Genomic DNA, 11,375 nt, shown 5'->3' on the forward strand with positions numbered 1-11,375 from the left:
GAGGCTTGGCAGTCCCCTGTTAGAATACACTCCCCAGATCAACAGGGAAATATTACAGCTACATTTGAGCCTTTTCCTTTTAAATTACTCAAAGAATTAAAATAAGCAATAAATCAGTATGGACCAGGTTCTTCTTTTGTAATGGGACTGTTAAAGAATGTTACTGTTTCCAGTTGGATGATTCCTACTGACTGGGATGCTCTTACTGGAGCTTGTCTAACTCCTGCTCAGTTCTTACAATTTAAAACTGGGTGGGCACATGAAGCTTCCATTCAGGCTGCTCACAATGCCCAGGCCCAGCCTCAAATTAATATAACTGCAGACCAACTTTCGGGGGTTGGTGGCTGGGCTGGTTTAGATGCACAACTGGTCATGTAGGATGATGCCATAGAACAGCTTAGAGGAGCGTGCATTAGAGCTTGGGAAAAAATCACTTCTGGTGGAGAACAATGCCCTTCCTTTAGTGCTATTGAAAATAGATTTAGAAACTTAAAAACCTTTAAACTTAGAAGCTTAGAAACTTAGAGACTTAGAAATTTATAGACTTAGAAGCTCAGAGACTTAGAGACTTAGAAACTTAGAAGCTTAGAAAAGCCACACCAGGTGGTTATCTAAAAGCACCCACCCAACGACCAGGTGGCCATCTAAAGCACCCGCCTGATGTCCGTGTGGCTATCTAAAACACCCACCCATATTCCTGGAACTCAAACAGAAGAACAAGTCCGGGAAATACCCCGCGCGGGTTCAAACCAGGTTCAAACCAACCAATTAAAGTAAGACATCTCGCTCAGGCCATAACCTGCTCCAATCATCTTGCGCCTCAAGCTTTGTAAAATTTTGTGGTTTTTTCCTTTATAAACTGTCTGTAACAAGCATTCGGGGTCCTGTGGCCAACTTTGGACATAGGACCCTAGCGCGCTAGCAATAAATCTCTCCGCTGTGACTTCCGTGTCGAGTGGTCTCTCGCGGCGACCCCAGCCCAGGAAGGAATCTGAAAACTGGGTTCCTACACTATAAAACAGGGACCCAGAGAACCATATGTTGATTTTATAGCTCGGTTACAGGAGTCTCTTAAAAAGATGACTGCAGATTTGGCTGCTCAGGATATAGTGTTGCAGTTACTAGCTTTCAACAATGCTAATCCTGATTGCCAGGCTGCTCTGCCACCTATCAGAGGGAAAGCACATTTAGTCGATTATATCAAGGCCTGTGATGGTATCGGAGGTAATCTGCATAAAGCTTCCTTGTTGGCACAGGCAGGACTGCGAGTGGATAAAGGAAATACTCCATTTCCTGGAGCTTGTTTTCACTGTGGGAAGCATGGTCATACTGAAAAAGAATGTAGAAAAAATCAGTGAGTCAGGCCGCCAGATAGGGGAAAAAAGAAAACTGTTGAGCCTGAAATATGTCCAAAATGTAAATAAGGAAAACAATGGGTTAGTCAGTGTTACTCTAAGTTTGATAAAGATGGGAACCCGATTTTGGGAAACGCCATGAAGGGCCCATCCCGGGCCCCGTTCTAAACCAGGGCATTTCCAGCTCAGGCCATTCCCTCACCCCTATACAATGTCTATCCCCTGCCATAGCCGGGAGCGCCACAGTAGATTTATGCTGCACAAAAGCTGTGAGACTTCTGCCTGGGGAACCCCCACAAAAGGTTCCAACAGGAGTCTGTGGACCCTTGCCAGCAGGGACAATAGGATTACTTTTAGGAAAGTCTAGTGTAAGTTTAAAAGGTGCACAAATACATATAGGAGTCATTGATTCAGATTATAATGGGGAAATTCACATTGTTGTATATACTTCTGTTCCCTGGAAAGCAGAGCCAGGAGAGTGCATAGCACAGCTCCTGATTGTGCCGTATGTGGGAATGGGAAAAAGTGAAATTAAACTAACAGGAGGATTTGGAAACACAAATAAACAAGGCAAAGCAGCTTATTGGGTGAATCAAATTTCTGATAAACATCCTACCTGTGAAATAACTATTCAAGGAAAGAAATTTAAAGGTTTGGTAGATACAGGAGCGGACATTTCAATCATTTCTCTACAGCACTGACCATCCACGTGGCCAATTCAACCCGCTCAATTTAACATAGCTGGAGTTGGTAAAGCTGCCGAAGTATATCAAGGTAGTTATATTTTGCATGGTGAGGGGCCCGATGGACAACTTGGGACTATTCAACCAATTATAACTTCTGCACCTATAAATTTATGGGGTAGAGATTAATTACAACAATGGGGAACACAAGTTCTAATTCCACAACAAGTGGAAAAACAAAGTTTCTGCCAAAGATTAGAAAAAATTTTTTGATGGCAGCCATTGTTAAGCCTCCAGAACCTATACCTTTAAAATGGTTAACAGATAAGCCAATTTGGATAGAAGAATGGCCATTAAGACAAACTGGAGGCTTTAGAGACATTAGTTACTGAACAATTAGAAAATGGGCACGTAGCTCCAACATTTTCTCCTTGGAATTCTCCAGTTTTTGTAATTAAGAAAAAATCAGGTAAATGGAGAATGTCAACTGACTTAAGGGTCATCATTTCAGTTATACAACCTATGGGAGCATTACAGCCAGGATTGCCTTCTCCTGCTATAATTCCAAAAAATTGGCCTTTAATAGTCATAGATTTAAAAGACTGTTTCTTTACTACCCCTTTCGCTGAGCAACACTGTGAAAGGTTTGCATTTACAATTCCTGCAGTAAACAACCTGCAGCCTGCTAAACGTTATCATTGGAGTGTTGCCACAGGGCTTGTTAAACAATCCGACTATTTGCCAGATGCATGTGGAGTAAGCAATTGAACCTACTCATAAAAAATTTTCACAGTGTTACATTATTCACTATATGGATGATATACTTTGTGCTGCCCCCACTCGAGAAATATTACTCCAATGTTATGATCACTTGCAAAATTCAATTTCTTGTGCTGCTTTAATTATAGCTCCTGACAAAATTCAGACTACTCCTCCTTACTCCTACTTGGAGACCTTAGTAAATGACACTACCATTGTGCCACAGAAAGTAACCATACATGGGGATAAATTAAGATCATTAAATGATTTTCAAAATTTACTAGGGGATATTAATTGGATACAACCTGCTCTAGGCATTCCTACCTATGCCATGAGTAATCTGTTTTCTATACTTGGAGGAAATCCTAGTCTCACTAGCCCTGAGCAATTAACAAAAGAGGCTGAGGCAGAGTTAAAACTGATTGAAAAGAAGTCCATAAAGTTCTGATAAATAGAATAGATCCAGAGAAGACTCTAGATTTGCTCATTTTTTCAACTCAGCATTCACCTACTGGTGTTATTGTCCAAGAACAGGACTTAGTAGAGTGGCTTTTTCTTCCACATACTAATTCACGGACTCTAACTCCTTATTTAGATCAAATCGCTACTATGATAAGGATTGGGAGAACTCGGATTGTTAAATTACATGGATACCTGGAAAAATTATTGTCCCTCTCATGAAGGCAAAAATACAGCAAGCTTTTATAAATAGTCTTACTTGGCAAACCCATTTAGCTGACTTTGTGGGTATTCTCGATAATCATTTTCTTAAAATGAAGCTGTTTCAGTTTTTGAAATTAACTAATTGGGTTCTCCCTAAAATACCTAAATTTAAAGCAATTGAAGGTGCAGAGAATGTTTTTACAGATGGGTCTAGTAACGGCAAAGCTTCTTATTTTGGCTCAAAAAGTAAAGTTTTCCAGATGTTCTATACTTCAGCTCAAAAGCGGAGCTTGTAGCTGTAATCGAGGTATTGCCTGCTTTTGATATGCCTATTAATGTGATTTCTGCTTCTTCATACGTTGTTCATTCTACACAGTTACTTGAAAATGCTCAGTTACGATTTCATACAGAAGAACAACTGATGACAAAAACAAAAAAGGAGGAGAAATAGGGATTACAGGACAGCCCATACACAAGTGAATCTAGCATCAGTTGGTGAAAAGATCTGATAGCAAAAAGTTGGGAAATAGGTAAAGTAATAATTTGGGATAGAGGTTATGCTTGTATTTCTCCAGGCCAAAATCAACAGCCAATTTTGATACCACCAAGACACCCGAAACCTTACCATGAGACAGAGGCTGACGAGGAGATTCTGGGAGGATGCTGAGGACCCCGCAGCTGCAGCCATGTCGAGGCTGACGCTGAGGAGGGCCCCAACTGTCACGAGCAACACCTGTTGAACACAGCCAACCACCTGGGGACAGATGAAGAAGCTGTCACAGATGGCAGAAGAAAACCTGAGGAAAGCGGGACAACCAGTCACAATGAATAATTTAATGGTAGCTATGATAGCGGTTATCACCACTGCCCTGAGTATTCCTTCGATAAGGGCTTGTAATAATGCCTGGATGCAATCACTCTATGACACAGTTACGCATGCTTTCTGATCTCAGTATTTACCATAATAATCTGCTCCTATAATTGAAACATACCACCCTCAAAAACCTGTTTGTAAACAGGATTGGATCCAGTTAGAAAAAATGAACGTACTTGTTTAGGAAGATTGCACTGCAGAACAGGCAGAGGTGCTGCACAACAATTCCTATGGAATCATTAATGATTAGTCCCCTAAGGGGATGTTTAGCTTGAATTGCACCTCTCAGTCTGCGTGCCACGGCTACACTATGTTCAGATAATCTGAACAAAACAGTCAGATGGTAGAAACGATAAGAAGCATGGCAAAAGTTTCTATTATCTGGAACCATGGCGATATAGTGGCACATCAACCTCAAATGATATGGCCCGCTCTAGGCGCTAAACATAAGGATTTGTAGAAACTACTAAATGCTCTTAAAAAGATCAAAATTTGGGAAATAATAAAAAAGCATCTGGAAGGACACTGTACAAACTAGTCTTTGGATATAGCAAAATTAAAAGAACAAATATTTAAAGCATCCCAGGCACACCTGACCTTAATGCCAGGAACTGGAGTGCTTAAAGGAGCTGCAGACAAATTAGCAGCTAGTAACCCATTTAAATGGATTAAAACACTTGGAAGCTCTGTGATTGCAATGATGATTGTGCTTTAATCTATGTTGTTTGTCTTTGTACAGTCTGCAGATGCAGATCCCGACTCCTACGAGAAGTAGCTCACCGTGACAAAGTTGCCCTTGCTTTTCTCTCTTTGCAAATCAAAGAAGGGAGACATGTTGGGAGCAAGCCCCTCAAAATCTGGCCATAAACTGGCCCCAAAACTGGCCATGAACAAAATCTCTGCAGCACTATCACATGTCCATAATGGCCCTAACGCCCAAGCTGGAAGGTTGTGGGTTTACGGGAATGAGGGCAAGGAACACCTGGCCCACCCAGGGCGGAAAACTGCTTAAAGGCATTCTTAAGACACAAACAATAGCATGAGCGATTTATGCCTAAAGGTGTGTTCCTGCTGCAGTTAACTAGCCTAATCTATTCATTTAATTCCGCCCACCCTTTTGTTTCCTATAAGGGGTACTTTTAGTTAATTTAGTATCTATAGAAAAAATGCTAATGACTGGCTTGCTGTTAATAAATATGTGGGTAAATCTCTATTCAGGGCTCTCAACTCTGAAGACTGTGAGACCCGATTCCCCAGTTCACACCTCTACATTTCTGTGTGTGTGTGTCTTTAATTCCTCTAGCGCCACTGGGTTAGGGTCTCCCTGACCCAGCTGGTCTTAGTAGAAAACAAAACATCGTATGTTCTCACTAATAAGTGGGAGCTAACCTATGAGGATGCAAAGGCATAAGAATGATACAATGGACTTTGGGGACTTGGAGGGAGAAGTGGGAAGGGGGAGAAGGATTAAAAGACTACAAATATGGTGCAGTGTATACTGCTACAGTGATATGTGCACCAAAGTCTCACAAATCTCCACTAAAGAACTTACTCATGTAACCAAATACTACCTGTACCCCACTTATGGAAAAATAAAAATAATAATATTAAAAAGGTCATTGCCCCCCCCTCCAAAAAAAATTGGAACTTCTGTTTGTGATTGAATCTAAATCATTTTGGAGATGTATTTATTTTCTAGGTCTGCCATAACAGATGTTGGTGGCTTAAACAATGGAAATTCATTTTCTCACAGTTCTAGAATCTAGAAGTCCAAGATTAAGGTCTTTAAGTTTCCTTTCTTCTGAGGCCTCTCCCCGTGACTTGCAGATGGCTACCTTCTCACTCTGTCCTCACCTAGTCATTCCTTTGTGTTGTCTGTGTCTCATCTCCTCTTCTCAATAAAGACAACTGTTGCACTGGATTAGGGTCCACCCATATTGCGTCTGGAATTAGTGGGTTCTTGGTCTCGTTGACTCCAAGAACGAAGCCGCAGACCCTCGTGGTGAGTGTTACAGTTCTTAAAGATGGTGTGTCCAGAGTTTATTCCTTCAGATGTTCAGATGTGTCCGCAGTTTCTTCCTTTTGGTGGGTTTGTGGTCTCGCTGACTTCAGGAGTGAAGCCGCAGACCTTTGCAGTGAATGTTACAGTTCTTAAAGGTGGCGCATCTGGAGTTGTTTCTTCTTCCCGGTGGCTTTGTGGTCTTGCTGGCTACAGGAGTGAAGCTGCAGACCTTCGTGATGAGTGTTACAGTTCATAAAGGCAGCTCATAAAGGCAGCGTGGACCCAGAAGAGTGAGGAGCAGCAAGATTTATTGTAAACAGCAAAAGAACAAACCACCCACAATGTGGAAAAAGACAGGAACAGATTGCCACAGCTGGCTCAGGCAGCCTGCTTTTATTCCCTTATCTGATCCCACCCACATGCTGCTTATTGGTCCATTTTCCAGAGAGTTGATTGGTCTATTTTCCAGAGAGCTGATTGGTCCATTTTACAGACAGCTGACTGGTCTGTTTTGACACAGTGCTGATTGGTGTGTTTACAATCCCTGAGCTAGACACAGAGTGCTGATTGGTGTGTTTACAATCCTTTAGCTAGACACAAAGTGCCAGACAGAAAAGTTCTCCAAGTCCCCACTAGATTAGCTAGATACAGGAGTACTGATTGGTGTATTTACAAACCTTGAGCTATACACAGGGTGCTGATGGGGGTGTTTACAATCCCTGAGCTAGACATAGAGTGCTGATTGGAGTGTTCACAATCCTTTAGCAAGACACAGAGTGATAGACAGAAAAGTTCTCCAAACCCTCACTAGATTAGCTAGATACAGAGTACTGATTGGTGTATTTACAAACTTTGAGCTATACACAGGGTGCTGATGTTGGCGTTTACAATCCCTGAGCTAGACATAGAGTGCTGATTGGAGCGTTTACAATCCTTTAGCAAGACACAGAGTGCTAGACAGAAAAGTTCTCTAAGCCCCCACTAGATTAGCTAGATACAGAGTACTGATTGGTGTATTTATAAACCTTGAGCTAGACACAGGGTGCTGACTGGTGTATTTACAATCCCCTAGTTAGACATAAAGGTTCTCCAAGTCCCCACTAGACTCAGGAGCCCAGCTGGCTTCACCTAGTGGATCCTGTACCAGGGCCGCAGGCGGAGTTGCCCGACAGTCCCTGTGCAGTGCGCCTACACTCCTCAGCCCTTGGGCCATGGATGGGACCGGGTGCCATGGAGCAGGGGGGCGGCACCTGGTGAGGCTCAGGCTGTGCGGGAGCCCACCATGGGGGACTCGGGCATGGCGGGCTGCAGGTCCTGAGCCCCACCCTGTGGGGAGGCAGCTGAGCCCCAGTGAGTATGGGAGCATGGCGTAGGCATGCCAGCAGTGCTGGGGGACCCAGTGCACTCTCCACAGCTGCTGGCCTGGATGCTAAGCCCCTCACTGCCCTGGGCCGGGGGCACTGGCCGGCTGCTCGAGTGCGGGCCAGCCAAGACTGCAGCCAAGGGAACTTGTGCTGGCCCATGAACACAGCCTGCAGCCCCGGTTCCCGCCCGGGCCTCTCCCTCCATACCTTCCCACAAGCAGAGGGAGCCGGTTCCAGCCTGGGCCAGCCTAGAGAGGGGCTCCCACAGTGCAGTGGCAGGCTGAAGGGCTCCTCAAGTGCTGCCAGAGTGGACACTGAGGCCGAAGAGGCACCAAGAGTGAGGGCTGCTAGCACGTTATCACCTCTCAATATGACCTAATTTTACCTTCCTTATCCAAATACAGTCACATTCTGAGATAAGAGAGGATTAGGACTTTAACATAGGAATTTGGAGAAGGGGAACCCAATTCAGCCCATAACAGGGGAGCACTGATATTTTCCCAGAATTGAACCTGCCAACCCACGAACACAATATATCCATTTTCCATTTAATATTATTTAATGCCTTTAATAGAGAGTGATACATTTCGCTAAGAGGCATTAAATAATATTGAACATCATGTTGGGTATCCCTTTATTTAATAAGATCCCCTTTTCTCCCTTTCATACTATGTTTTAAGTCCTAGAAGGTTGACATTTATGGACCCCATTAAAGGGCTCTCTTGTCTTCTGGGCTCTGACTGAGTTTGACCAATGGGAAGCATGGGCAGAAGATCTAAAAGTAGATATCCATTTCCCCACTTCTTCCCCATGGCTGGGCTGATGATAATCGGGAGCAGTTGTGTTCCTCTACCGATTATTCCACCTCTTGCCCCGAGCCTTCTGCTGCAGCCGTACCTTTCTCAATGAAATCAGGTTCAGATAACTGCTCCCTTTCAGTTTCTCATTCAGATCTATGGTTAGTGCCCCATTTTCTTCTTGTTGGTTACTTCTGTAACTGATCCCTTCATTACATTGCCCTCAACTTCTACATTTCAGTGTGCCAGTTTTCTTTTGCTGGGGAGTACATTTGTTTATTCCAATGTACTTTATAACTCTTGATGCCATTTAATATGGTATACTTTAAAATTACATTTTCTGTTGTTGCTAACATATAGAAATGTGATGTCTTCATTACACACACACACACACACACACACACACACACACACCCCAAAAAAACCCAGCAATGTAGCCATTGCACTCTAGCCTGGGTAACATAGTGAGACCTTATCTCTTTTAAAAAAAGAAAAAATCAACTCCAGTAACCTTTCTAAATTCTCTCATTAATTCCAATAATTTTTATTAGTTTTTTTTTCTTTTGAGACACGGTCTTACCTCATCGTCCAGGCTGAAGTGCAGCAGCAGAAATAGGGCTTATTGCAGCCACAAACTTCTGTGCTCAAGTGATCCTCCTGCCTCAGTGTCCCGTGTAGCTGGGATCACAGGTGTGTACCACCATGCCAGGCTAATTTTTTAATTTTTTTGTGGAGTCTAGGTCTCATTCTGTTGCCCAGGTGGGTCTTGAATTCCTGGACTGGAGTAATCCTCTCAACTCAGCCTCCCAAAGTACTGGGAACTGGAATTACAGGCATGAGCCACTGCACCTTGCCTCTTTTCTTTATACATAACCTCTAAAACAATTTCTAATCACAGATTTACAACTTTCTTTGGAACATTTATGCATTTTTAAGTTTCCTGAACATCTAGTGCAATGCTGTATAGAAGAGACAGTAGCAATCATCTGTCTTGTACCTAATACAGAATGCTTTCTGTGTTTCACCATTAGGTGTGGGGTTTCAGATTGTCAGGTTAAAAAATTCCCTTCTATTTTTAGTGTCTAAGAGTTCTCGTAAGTGAAAGGATGCTGAATTCTATCAAAAACTTTTTACACATCTTTTGATATGATTTTCTTCTTTAATCTTTTAATATTGTGAATTATATCAGTTACATTAACCTGTCTTCTAATATTAAATTGACCTTGAAGCCTACACAATTAGTCATAATACACAATACTTTCAGAACTCAGAATCCAAACGAGCAGGAATACATTCTTTAGAGCCAAGTAGGTACCATAACTTACCAGTCATATTTTTATCTACACACAATCAGCAACAAATGAACATGTATCAGTATCTGACCAGTTGTGTCGTTTTGACTGGCTCTTTTACTTACCTCCATCAGTAATGCAACAATCTATTTAATCAGTAAACAGTAATGCTGAGCATTCACTAAATGTCATTCACTTTTCTGGCACTAGAGTACAAATGACAAAGCCATAACCATTGCCATTAAGGAGCTCATAAATGTGTGAGTGGTGTGTATGTGTGAGACAAAAGGAAGAGGCTGACACAAAGGAAGAGTCAAACAAAATAAAATGAAAAACGTATATAGTAAGTGCTTTACTGTAAGTGAATGGACGAGAGTACTACGGAAAAAGAATGGAGACATATTTCAAGTTCTCACGTTGTTTGATGCAAATCTTGTAGACGGTGTTTGCTGCAAAAAGATGAAGAAAACATTCACAGACATTTATGTTGATTACATATTTATTGGTATGTGCCAAGACGTTTTGATCTTGGGGATGAAGTAAACACAAAAATCTCTGTTGCATAGGGCTTACATTCTAGCAATAAAGAACTTGCCCAGAGAAAAGGCCTCTCCTGGTTAGTAAACAGTATGAACAATTAACAGCTCTGGTTGTTTCACAGAGCCTGCTGCAGACAATATCACAGTTTGTTTATATTTAAATATTCTTTTAATTTCTCCATGTATGCAATTTGCAAATTATCACTCATATGTATACATATCAAAAGATGTGTAAAAGTTTTTGATAGAATTCAGCATTCATTCGCTTAAAAAATGAGTGCAGGCTCACTTTATTGATGAGAGTATTTAATCAAAAATATTGGGGATCTACAACTCTAGAGTTCTCCAAAGTCCACCAAGGAAAAAGTAATTTGAATTTAATCACATTTAAAACTATATAGTATCCACGCCTAAAACATTAGCAACATAGGAAAACTTACACAGCAGAAGAGATGGCTGGGGAATTTTTTTTGTTTGTTTGTTTGTTTGTTTTAAGACAGCGTCTCGCTCTGTCGTCCAGGCTGGAGTGCAGTGGCGCGACCACCGCTTACTGTGGCCTCGACTTCTCGAGCTCCAGTATCCTCCCACCTCAGCCTTCCAAATAGGTGGGACCACAGGCACCACCACGCCAAACCCGTATATGGTTTTTAAGTAAGACAAATTGCAAAAAAAACGTTACTAGACAGTGTTCGCAGGTTTGGGCCGTCACTGGGAATGGCTCGTGTCCGTCTAGATATTCAGAGGCCGAGCACAGTCCTCAGTAGGGCTGCTCGGCGGGTACACTGCTGCCGCTGGCCCTTGGGCTTACGGGAGTGGGAAGGGCTTTCAACTTGGCCGCGGACCGGGAAGGCGTTCTGACCCGCTAGAGCTTGGGGCGAGGGACCCCATCCCGGTGCCTACAGCGCCTCCTTTAGCCGGCGTGGGCCAGCGTTAGTTACCTCAGGGCACTGAACTGGTGCCTGCGTCTTTCTGCACTTCTCGCTCTTTCTTCAAGTCACTTATGCCCAGCGAGCCCACCCTCCCGCCAGCCAGTCGTCATTTCCGGCG

General features: G+C 42.8%; 1 long non-coding RNA gene across 2 annotated transcripts in view; it reads right to left on the bottom strand.

The window, feature by feature from the left end:
• The window catches only part of LOC119621273 (uncharacterized), a 55,824-nt gene extending 44,468 nt beyond the window's left edge, over positions 1–11,356 (bottom strand). Inside the window, exons 1-2 of one of the 2 annotated variants that reach the window (XR_012094459.1) lie at positions 10,769–11,356; positions 4,086–4,214 (exon numbers count right to left, since the gene is read on the bottom strand). This is a non-coding gene — a long non-coding RNA (uncharacterized lncRNA). Of the gene's footprint in view, positions 1–4,085; positions 4,215–9,996; positions 10,239–10,768 lie in introns of those variants that run through there. The other variant, XR_005237820.2, reaches the window with a different exon arrangement.
• Positions 11,357–11,375: the final 19 nt, after the last annotated feature.

This window comes from Chlorocebus sabaeus, chromosome 11 (assembly GCF_047675955.1).
Source record: "Chlorocebus sabaeus isolate Y175 chromosome 11, mChlSab1.0.hap1, whole genome shotgun sequence".
Taxonomy (NCBI): Eukaryota; Metazoa; Chordata; class Mammalia; order Primates; family Cercopithecidae; genus Chlorocebus; species Chlorocebus sabaeus.